A 12,604-nucleotide genomic window follows, 5' to 3' on the forward strand; every position below is an offset into this window, starting at 1 on the left:
CCTTGCAAAAAACCCACGTCCTTTGAAACCTGCTCCGGATATAAACAGCATGTCCCTTTTGTCCTGATCCAGGTACTTCTTGGCCAACGTCTCAAATGCCGATCGTTCGTTCTTTTCCCGCAACCTTCCCAAATCGATGGGCATCTTTACTGGTAGCCTTTTCAATCGAACAGTAATTATTTCAACTTGATCTTAAAGAGATGACGCTGGAGTTGTAAGCTAATATGAACATTTGAAAGGGTGTTGTGCAGAACACAAGGGTTAGAATAAACATAGCAAAGTACGAAAAATTGAACGAATTGTTAGTTGATGGGAGTTTCTAAATTATTTGTGTCAGAAGCACTCATTTTAAAGAAGGATTTATATGATTCCCGGAGCCCAAAACTTTTTGTTGACTTTTTTATATTTCATATGATGAGAAAAAAAAACGAGTTTGCAAAAAAAGTTATTTTTCCTGAAAAAACAGAAAACAAAGAAAAGACAAATGGGCACCTTGCTCTGAACAAGACAAGAATGCAGAAAAAAACCAGCCCGAAAAAAAACAATTTGTTGATTTCTCGTGTTTTCCTGTGAGAAATTTATGGCCGACAAAATAAAACTGACACCCAAAAAAATCACAATTTATCAAAAAATGGTTTAAAAAATTGGACACAAAAGCAAATGGGAACCCCCATGAACAAGACGAGAAAAAAATAAAAAACAGAAACAAAAAAAAACAGTTTTTTGTTGACTTACTGTGTTTTCCATGTGAGGTCTAGCCGACAAAATTGACACCCACGAAATTAAAGTTTCCCATCAAAAGTTAACGCAAAATGCACATCAAAAAACAAATAAGCACCTTCCCATGGACAAGACAAGAAAGCAGGAAAAAAGCAGACCCAAAAAAGCAAATTTTTTGACATATTTTCCATGAAAATCCTATATATATATACATCAAAAATCACCCAAAAGTTTTTTGTGTCACCATTTTATGAAAAACACACCTGTTTGGCTAAGTGTGATTTGTGCGACCAACATGAATTTGAAAACCCAAATCAAAAAAGGTATTAGTTGTGCAGCTATTCGAGTTCAAACCTCAATTATATCACAAAGTCAGGAAAAGTTCACCCTAACTTCAGTTCTGAATAAAAACTCAAATAATGATAATAGAGGGTTGTATATAGGCTTAAAATAACCGCTGGCCAAAGTTAAACAAGAATTTAATGTCGAGGAACCTTTAAAATTAATGGAATTTTCAGGGTTTTAATATACCTCAAAACTCAAGTAGATGCCTCAAAAATTACGTAAAAGTTCATTGGGTCACCATTTCATGAAAAATACATCTATTTGGCTAAAATTGGCAGGAACCTAGTATTTTGTGCCGCCAAACTGAGTTTTAGATCCAAACTCAAAAGAAGTCATTACTTATGGATATATTCCAATTCGCAGCCCAAGCACATCACACGAACACTCTGAGACCCAAAAAACTGCAGAATTTGAATAATAAAACAAATTGAAAGGATAAAAAACGCTGTGCAAACCTTCTATGGCCCAGTAGCAGGAAACTGAAAATAACTTGAACCAAAAAGAACATTTTTTAAACTTCCTTCTGCTTTTGATAAAACAACTCTAATCTAACATGAACTGTATTTCCACCAAAGTATGCTGACAAAATATGGTGAATTGAAACTTTTTATTTTTGGAGAAAAATCCAAAAAACTGACAAAAAATCACCAAAAACCACAAAAATTACATTTTTTCGGCCAACGTTGAGGTGAAACTTTTCATTTTTTTCTAACGAAAATTTGTCAGCACCAAAAGAACACCTAGAGAATTGATTATCGATAGTTTTTAGGACGTTGCAATGCTCTTGGTAACTACCAGGTCCAAAAAATCACCAAAAATGACAAATTGCTTAAAATTAGCCAAAAATTACTAATTTTGGCAATACAAAAAGACCGCATATAGTTTCTTTTATGCAACCTCGAAAATTTGCACGTCACTTGAGTTCCCTATGAAGTCCGTTGGACAGAAAAAAATAGTGAACCACAAGAAGAGCGCAAAACAGACCGCAGACCGATTTTGAGGCTAATTTTGGTGACCGAATTCTCTTTGACCAATTTGACTAGCAAGTTGCCCTTTGTACCGCCTAAAGACTTATGTGCCTAGACCCACCTCCCAAAATTTTAGCCTTATAGGGCAACTGGGGCATATCCAGTACTCTCTCAAAGTTCGCACACAAGGCGACAACGAAAAACGGCGAAAACCCGAAAATGCCATTTTGACCCCCCAAAAGTTGTCCGGATCTTACCAAACCGGTAGAACTAGAAAGGTAAGTAACAGAGGATTGTAACGGTTTAATTTTTTAAATTTTGTTAAATTTTCAGGGAATTATTAAAATTTCAATTTTTGCCATGTTTAAGGCTTATGGAAATCAAGGGTAAAATTTTACACACTCTCTATTTAACTGTGCAAACCACAAAATGACGCACAGAAATGTGTGTACAACTTTATAGACCCAGGCTTGACCGGAACGAAAACTGTTGAATTTTTCGTACCTTTTTTCTGGCACCCCTCTCAACCTGCCAAAATTCGACTTTGATGGCAATTTTGAAGGCGAAGGACTCAAAATCACCCTAGTATAATAGTGGTTCTCCGGAAACCCAATTATATTTCTGACATCGTCAAAAATAATCATGACCTACTAACTTTTTGGTGTCAAATTTGTCGGAAATTTTGAACCCGAAGTTAATCAGAAAAGGAGATAAAAGTATGATCCCGGTTAGCTGTGACTTTTTCGAGCTAACATAAGCTTCATACGACCCCTAGTTGCCTAATGTTAAAAACCCGAAAAAATTAATTTTTCATTGCTTTTCGAGCATTTGATCTTGTCCAAAAAACACACTTTTTTAACCCATGTTTTAAGATACGGAAAACTTAAATTACCGTCATTTCATGAAAAATGCATCTTTTGATGCAAAGATTGGTAGGTACCTAGTTTTTTTAAGCGGCGGAGACGACGGTGAAGACTGTTTGTCAAAATTGTTATTGTACGTTGACGTATTACGTTTTCCGTGAACGGAACACATGAATTTTAGCAAAAATTGAGTGCAAATATTTTAAAAGCAAAATTGAAGCATCGCACCGACATGTGTGCTTAAAGTAAGCTTCTTCTATGCCCTGGTAATGTTATGTTAGCTTGGCAACTTTTGGAACGTTTTTTTTTGTTTTATAAAAATGGCTCAGAGCATAGAAGGTACAAAAGGCGAGGAAAATGGACCTTTTTTGAAAAATTGTCACCATTTCATCAAAACTGCATCTCTGGTTATAAAAATTGGCAGAGTTCTAGCTAATTACGTGAGGAAAACGAATTTGAAGTCGGTTTACAAAACTCTTCACTATACGGCGAGTAAATGTGTATTCCGTAGGTCAAACGTACCTCAAATTGTTTTAAAAAGCTTCTTTAAGTTCAAACGTTAATGAAACTTGAAATAATTATCTCAAAGGTTTCTATATAGGCTTAAAACAACCGCTGGCAAAAGGTTAACAAGAAATATTTATAGAGAAATCATAAAAATCACTGGGATTTTGCCAGGGTCTCATTATACCTCAAAACTCTGATACATGCCTCAAAAATTACAGAAATGTTCATTGGGTCACCATTTTATGTTAAAATGCACCTATTTGGCTAAAAATTGGCAGGAACATAGTTTTTTGTGCGGTCAACTTGAATTTGAAATTCAAAATTAAAACTTCTAAGTTGTGGAGCTATTCCAGTTCAAACCTCAAGCATATCACAAAAAATCAAAAAAAGTTCACCCTATTTTTAGGTCTCAATAAAAACTCAAATAATGGTCACAGAAGGTTGTATATAGGCTTAGAGCAACCGCTGGCCAAAGTTAAACAAGAAATTAAATAGAGGAAGCATAAAAATCACTCGGATTTTGTCAGGGTCTCAATATACCTCAAAATTTATGTGCATGCCTCAAAAAAACCTCAAAGTTCATTGGGTCATGATTTCATGTGAAATACACCTATTTGGGTAAAATTTGGCGGGAACAGTATTTTGTGCGGCCAACTTGATTTTCAAATCCAAAATAAAAAAAAATTATAAGATCTGGAGCTATTCCAGTTAAAACCTCAATCATATCACAAAAAGTCTAACAAGTTCACCCTAACTTCAGGTCTAAAAAAAACTCAAAAACTAATCATAGAGGGTTGTATATAGGCCTTAAAACAACCGCTGGCCAAAGTTAAGCGAGAATTCAATGTAGAGGAACCATTAAAATCACTGGGATTTTGTCAGAGTCTCAGTTTACCTCAAAACTCTTATACATGCCTCAAAAATTACGTAAAGTTCATTGGGTCACCATTTCATGAAAAGTACACCTCTTTCGCTAAATTTTTGCTGGAACCTAGTGTTTGTTGACGCCAACCTGCATTTGAAATCCAAAATCAAAAAAACTTACAAGTTGTGGAGCTATTCCAATTCGAACCCCAAACATATCAGGAAATTTCGAAAAGTTCACCCTAACTTCAGGTCTGAATAAAAACTCAAATAATCATCACATAGGGTTGTATATAGGCTTAACCGCTGGCCAAAGTTAAACAGGAATTTAATGTCGACAAACCATAAAAAATACTGGATTTTGTCAGGGTCTCAATATACCTCAAAATTTATGTGCATGCCTCAAAAAAACCTCAAAGTTCATTGGGTCATGATTTCATGTGAAATACACCTATTTGGGTAAAATTTGGCGGGAACAGTATTTTGTGCGGCCAACTTGATTTTCAAATCCAAAATAAAAAAAAATTATAAGATCTGGAGCTATTCCAGTTAAAACCTCAATCATATCACAAAAAGTCTAACAAGTTCACCCTATCTTCAGGTCTAAAAAAAACTCAAAAACTAATCATAGAGGGTTGTATATAGGCCTTAAAACAACCGCTGGCCAAAGTTAAGCGAGAATTCAATGTAGAGGAACCATTAAAATCACTGGGATTTTGTCAGAGTCTCAGTTTACCTCAAAACTCATATTCATGCCTCAAAAATTACGTAAAGTTCATTGGGTCACCATTTCATGAAAAGTACACCTCTTTGGCTAAATATTTGCTGGAACCTAGTGTTTTTTGACGCCAACCTGCATTTGAAATCCAAAATCAAAAAAAACTTACAAGTTGTGGAGCTATTCCAATTCGAACCCCAAACATATCAGGAAATTTCGAAAAGTTCACCCTAACTTCAGGTCTGAATAAAAACTCAAATAATCATCACATAGGGTTGTATATAGGCTTAACCGCTGGCCAAAGTTAAACAGGAATTTAATGTCGACAAACCATAAAAAATACTGGATTTGGTCAGGGTCTCAATATACCTCAAAACTCTTGTACATGCCTCAGAAATTACGTAAAAGTTGATTGGGTCACCATTCTATGACAAATACACCTACTTGGCTGAAAATTGGCAGGAATCTAGTTTTTTGTGTGGCCAACCTGAAACTTTAATCCAAAATAAAAAAACTGATAAGTTGTGCAGCTATTCGAGTTCAAACCTCAATTATATCACAAAGTCAGGAAAAGTTCACCCTAACTTCAGTTCTGAATAAAAACTCAAATAATGATAATAGAGGGTTGTATAAAGGCTTAAAATAACCGCTGGCCAAAGTTGAACAAGAATTTAATGTCGAGGAATCATTAAAATTAATGGAATTTGGTCAGGGTTTCAATATACCTCAAAACTGATGTACATGCATGAAAATTTACGTGGAAGTTGAGTGGGTGACCATTTCATGAAAAACAAGCGAACCTATTTGGCTAAAAATTGGCAGGAACCTAGTTTTTTATGCGGCCAATCTGAATTTTAATTCCAAAATCAAAGGTGCAAACTCCTTTGATGCACAATTTTGACAGACGTTTGCTGCACCCCTATCAGAAGATTTTGTATAAGGTCCTTCGGGTTCTTTTAGTGAACCTACAGAAGCGTATTATAGTTTGAAATCTTTGTTTTTACAAGTGGAACACAGAAATACCATTTGTTTGGGCAATCTAAGTTAAAAGCCTGTTTATGTGTCAAAAACTGCAACAACACTTTTGATCAAAAATTTTGTACTTTTGTATACTTTTTCTACTCGCTCACTATTGAGCGATAGTTTAAATTCTTTGCATCTATCAGTGGAACACAAAATACTTTTCGTTGGGACATTTTGTAAGGTTGGAGCACGTTCGCAGGCCAAAAACTGAAAAACATTCCTCCTATCAGAAGTTTTTGCCTTGTATAAGGTCTTTGGGGTACTTTTAGCAGTCGCAAAATATTGAACGGTAACGCGTTTGAAAGCACGTTTAAGGGCCAAAAACTGAAAAAAAAACAAATTTGATCAAAAGTTTTTGTGTTGTAGGGATGTTTGCGTACTTTTAGTAGTCTCACAATATTGAGCGATAGCGCGTTTGAAAGCTTTTATAATACCATTTATGAGGAGGCTTTAACAATTCTGGAAAAAACCCATGGGATGGAGAGATTTGACCTCAAAAAAAATTGTGACCAAAAGTGCACATGGTCTTAACCTCAACTTTCGGTTTTTTGGACACAAGTCAACAAATATTATTCCGACCTTAATAAAAGTTTTGATTTTGGAGGGTCAAATCGGATGTGGATAGAAGTTAGCAACAAGTTATATGAGAAGAAAGCTATGCTCATGGGAAGTTCAAAACAGTTGGAATTTCTCAAAAAAGTTGATTTTTTGTTGACTTATGAAAAAAATGGTGAAGGGTAAAGTTGAGGTTAAAAAGTGCACTTTTGTCTGGGTGACTTTTCTCGACGAATAATTGACGTAGAGTTAAAAATTTTTTCAGAAAGCTGAGTTCAAATGCTAATCAGAAATACCCTATAATCTACCCTAGGTGTCGTGAAAAAAATTTTTGACCAAAATACCAAAAGTACACCCTTAACCTCAACTTGAAAATTTTTTCGAAAAATTGTCCGTTTTTAACGCGGAAAGATGTACGGGCCTTAAAATTGCCTAATAAGTGGATTCCATACCTCATTAAACCCAAAAAACAAGTTTTTTGGGAAAAAATAGGGGGTGGTCTTTTCATCGGCCACTTTACAAAAGTGCACCGGAGGTATGCTTAGGGCTATTGCTCTTAAATCTCAGCAAATAAAGTTTTAGCTACCCGTCTGGGTAAATTGAGTCAGAAATATTGGCACTTTGACTCGAGAATACTTTTGCACTGCTAATTATTTTGTTGCTAATTACTGACAGTATTAATAACAATTCAAACTCATTACTTTTCCTGTTGAATTTGTTGTTTGTTTTCTGTTTTGCTTGAATGAGTGCTGACTTTGAACCCGAATAATTATGAAATGGAAAGGTTGGCAGTTTTCAATTGAAGTTTACAATTAACCTGAAAATGTTTTCCAGAGGCTTTGATTTGAATGTTTGACTTTTTAAGTAGAACCGTGTACAGAGAATAGCGATGTTTCATTGCTGTCAAGCTTGAGTGCGTTCTCTGCGGACCCTTTACTCACAATAGCACTGCCTGATTTTTCGTCCCATTGTTCTTTCGTCTGGCCACAGAATTTTGCTACTTTTCGTCTCCAGAAAAAAAAACGGGATAAACTGGTAAAGACCGAGGGCATTGTCACTGCGCAGTTCCAGGGGGTGAGGGTTCAAACTGAGAACGCACTGAATATATATATATATATATATATATATATATATAATATAATATAATATATATATATATATATATATATATATATATATATATATATATATAATATAATTGTATATATATATATATATATATATATATATATATATATATATAAAACATATACAATTATATTATATATATATATATATATATATATTTAATATCGCCTCAACAGTTTCAATGAATCGCATTCTTGGAGACTAGCATACTCTAAGAGAGCTGCCTTGTGAGTCAATGCCCTCGGACGATACCAATTTGTGCCCTTTTCTGAAGGAGAAAAGTCACGAAATTCTTTGGCCAGACAAAGAGCTATTGGACTAAACATCTGTAGTACGAAAATTTGGATGAAAAGATCAGTAGTACTAATATAATTGGTTATGTTCACACCTAAGCTTCATGATAAAAAGAGGGATTGAAAGTTTCGGCTCATTGGAGAACGCGCTGAAGATTTCCTAAAAATCATTTTCTACGGCCGTCTTGAAGTATCGTTGAACAAATATTAATCCTTTTAATATAGCACAAAAGGCAGCGACAAAATATTAGCCATCAGCTTTGGCAAACTTTCGGAAAGCAGATTTAACGTACAAATAATGAGGAAAGCTGCACCCAATTGATTAATTTTGAAGAAGTAATTGAAACAATTGATGTTTAACTTAATTAAGTACGGCTTCAGAAACTGGACTACTATTGAATTTTTTTTGCAAATATTCTCCAATTTCTGAAATAGTATTTTTTGGATCAACATAAACTGTTTGAGATGCTTTGTGTAAGCTTTTCAAAAACATTGTTCTGCGTGCAGCTCTCCTCGTTTTCGTTTTGTGAAAATACAATAATTTTGATCATGGTATAGACAATTGCGTGATAACTAGGTAGATGTTCCAGTGAAAATAATTCCTACTTCAAAATATCAACATAGTACTTCAATCAAATTTTACAAAGTAACAAATTTAACCTCTTAGTGGCAACCACTATAGATACTGAGTAAAGGTGAATGAATCCCCCCTTTTGGCAAGGATGTTAATTCTCATTCCAAAGTTTGTCAATAGAATTTTTTGTCTATGCTGCTTTTCTGCTAAAGACGGGTGCTCAAAATTTTGTCAATTAATTGAAAAAAATTACTTTAGTTTCGAACTCCACTTACTAATTGAAATTGATTAACATGTATAACCGAACAACTTTAATCATTCAAAAACGAATCAAATTATTTTCAGTCAGGATTGCAAATAAGCGAAACTTGAAATTGCAGATTTCTAGCAGTTATGCAGTCTATTAAATATTAGTCATGAAATGAATTCAACTTTATGAGAAAGGAATTCAATGGGTTTTTTGGCTGTACAGAGTCCAAGCAGTGTTTTCAGGTAACTTTCAGAAATGTAGTTGCGAATTTCAACCGAAGCTTTTATATCGAGTGTAAATCTACTCTCTTGTGATTAAATATTCACTGCTTGCAGATAGTTGAAGAGTGATTGTGTAGTACATTTTTTGATTACTTGATAGAAAAATTAACACAATTTATAGACTGGAAAAAGTTTTTTTTAACTTAACGACATAAAATTCAAAAGATAATGAAACCTGTGACATTTGATAGGATAATGAGCGTTAAATTTTGTTTAATTTGCTCTGCGGGGAACTTTTGTATGTTAAGTAACGTGTCTGGTCTAACGCTGCTCAAATCTTAAGGAAACAATTTCAACAAGCTATTGGTATCAATGAATCAACGTAGTCCAAGTATATTTCACCACGAATTGTTATTGGTAATCGCGTATATCTTTGTTTACCTCTAATTCTTTTAAGTTTGAATGAGTGATAACTTTCTATCTGTTTATTCCTATAAGGGAAATGTTGGCGACGACATTTGAAGTTTTTATTGAATTTAAATAGCTTTATAAAAATGGCGAATAGGCGCCCGTCAGTAAATTTAAAACTTAATCATCAAACAAGAATTTGTTCGCACCGTTGAAGGAGGAAATCATCTCTCGGAAAGTATTTCTTCAGCATTATACTGTGTTTAAAATTAAGTTTAAAAAATTGTAATTTTCAATTGCTCTCGAACGAATTTCATAGCAATTATTGTAAAGGTGTTGGCTTTTGATGCAAATTTCTTGCTTGATTGTTTTTGCGCTTATCTTCTAGAACATTCTTTGACTTCTCAAGTGACTTTTTCACGTTTTCGTTCTTCATTTTTGAGTGATCTCTATTGCTCTCACTCCGAAGTAAAGTATGTGTTGTAATAAAATGGATTGCAACGTAGTTCAAACAAGGGCCTGTTAGCCGAGAGGGAAGTACTTCTGGTAAGGGATTGGGAGGTCAATGTTTCCAATCCCGGTGTGGGCAATTATTTTTGCAACCATCAAGAAAAATTTATCTAGGCTACAGCCCCGGAATTAAATTGCCTCGCCTGTCGTTTGAGAGCAGTTCTTTAAGAATGAATGAATGTAAGAAGAGCGCGCCAATATGAGCATTAAAACAGTTTTTTGGAGAAAATATTGAGGAAAATAGAAGGCTTAGGGTTGCAAAAATAATATGCACTCACTAAGCAGGGAGAGGTGGAGGGGGTGTGGTGGGACCGAAAATGATCCACGGAATATTATCTTATACTTGTTCATAGCAAATCATTGTTGATGTGGCAAGTGCCCTAGGGGTTTGATTGCTTCTAAACTCCCGGCTTTCACGTCTGAAGTGATGTTTTGTTCGGGCAATTTTCGATGATTGATTTTAAGCGCTGAAGATGTTTTTTTAAGTAATAGTGGTAGAATTTCAGTTTGACATGGTGTAGTCTCGCTGACAACATTCATTGTTTTGTATTCATCGCTGTTGTTGTGGTGAAACATTATGCCCCTCAAGTTTCAAAGATGGCACTTTGAAGTGGGAAAGATGTGCTGCTATGCTGCGATTCCCTGCACTCTCTACTACCTCCTCAATTTTACACCAGCTCTCAAGTAAGACTACTGGAAAACTATCTCAAAAAACTGATCTTATCCGTTTGTGCCCCCCCCCCCCAGCTCAATCGGTGCATATTATTTGCACCGCCCAGAGGAACGTGCCATGTTTTTTACATAATGATTTAGCATGTAGTGAACCGTGCTCGTAGCTAGGGGGTGCATAGCGTACTGGGGGGCGGGGCACAAATGGAGAAGATTCAAAAACTGAATATCCATTTAAGTATAAATAGGCAAAGAATCTAAACATGACTAACGGCAGTATAAGCAGCATAGTAACATTTCTAAGTTATATGCAGCACATCACAATCAGACTTAAATTAATAATTAAGACAATTTTTGTAGAGCTGAAAAGTGTTCCTCGATACATTCCCACCATTATTTGAAACTTAACGCATTGGGTCCGTCTGAAATTGTTGAAAATTTAGTTTTTGAAAAGTTAAATTTCTTAAGTCACTATCTCCATTTCTCAAATAAAAGAGCATGGATCTAGTTAGTCAAGCAGGCTAAAACTGTGTAGTGCTTTATGTTCAATTGAAACACTCACTCAGTTAGTTTTGAAAAAAATTTTTAGCGTATTAGTTTTTCAAATTTTTGTAAGGACGACTGACTCAGCAGTTGGAGAAATTTTAAGCAATGTTAATACTGAAATCTATTTTTCAGAAGTGTCATTCAAAATTTCAACCTTCAACTATCGAGGTCCTTTGAAAAGAAAGTTGAGCTGAGGTTTTCCCCTGGAAAAATGAAATTTAGAAAGTGTTTTTTGGTCTAGGTTGATTTTTTGTGAGAACCTATGAGTTCATGATTTATTTTGTCGCCTGTTCCTTTGGTGGTTTTAGTAAAGAATGTATTCTGCTTTATAACGTTCAATGGTTGATTTCTTTAAATATGTCAATAAATAGATGCGTTATTTATTATTGTCTTTGACGCCACTAATCATTTTTTTGCCCTATTTTTTAATAATCTTAATAGATTTGATAGCAAGCTATTATTAGTCTTCTCGTTTTCTTATTTCGTCGTCAAAGTTTTTGTTACGGCCATATGAAGTCGCGCTCACCTCAAGTATGCTTTTCTTTTCATTGATTCAATTTTGACTGAATTGCGTGCGTGATGTCATTTTTCACTCAGCGGAGCGAGTTTTGTGTTCATTCGCACTTTTTTCGGTCACAAGTAACTTTTTTAGTCTAAAAAATCACTCCCTAACGCTCCAATAGGTTTTTGCTAACTGTAATGGAAGGTGATGAATGGGAAGCTAATAAAAACAACAGATTAAACAATTACTTTTTTACTAAATATAACATCAGTAATTAGTTAAAAAAAACAGAAATTTCTGAAATTTCCTGTCTTTGGTCTCTTATATTAATAGCCGCCCTCATCTTCTCAGCCGGCTATTATAGCGCTCCTATTTTTTTTACTTCGTCGAACTCTTTCGCTTTACCCATTTTGCTGCTTTTTCGACATTCTGCGTGAAACCTTTGACTTCTCTCGGCTAGTTTCCATCTTCTGTCATTCTGCTCAAAGTCCTTGTAAACAGCAGCTGCTCAGCAAAGCAATTCAAAATGAAGAGAGTCAGTATAAAAAAATCAAAGTCAGAAATGGAAACGGGATAAACCCATAAAGCCCATTTTTAGATGTCCGGTACTTGAACTTTGTTCTCATAAGTTTTAGTTACTATCTATAATGCTTATTGGTATTGATTCTAGACCCTTTAGCCTCTCACTGAGAGACAGGAGTATGTTCAATTATGAAATGACATCAAAATAAATTGCACTTAAAAATGTTTTTATACAAAAATCACATTTTGTCGATTTTTTTCTTTTCTTTCAATCCCAATAGAGTTATGGGAATCAACGGCGGATATTTTCCAGCAATCTGCCGGGTACGTTTTTCTTTTTGAAACTGCAGGTCGAAAAAGCTATCGAAGCTAATTTCTGGCAATCTGCCAGGTTTGTTTTTTACTTCTTTTTGCCGAA

At 34.8% G+C, this 12,604-nt stretch overlaps 1 protein-coding gene across 1 annotated transcript in view; it reads left to right on the top strand.

Annotated features, from left to right (window-relative positions):
- The window catches only part of LOC142354325 (ras-related protein Rap1-like), a 519,643-nt gene that overhangs the window by 236,339 nt on the left and 270,700 nt on the right, over positions 1-12,604 (top strand). The window lies entirely within an intron of this gene.

The sequence above is a fragment of the Convolutriloba macropyga genome, chromosome 15, assembly GCF_964194025.1.
Source record: "Convolutriloba macropyga chromosome 15, txConMacr16.3, whole genome shotgun sequence".
Classification (NCBI taxonomy): Eukaryota; Metazoa; Xenacoelomorpha; order Acoela; family Convolutidae; genus Convolutriloba; species Convolutriloba macropyga.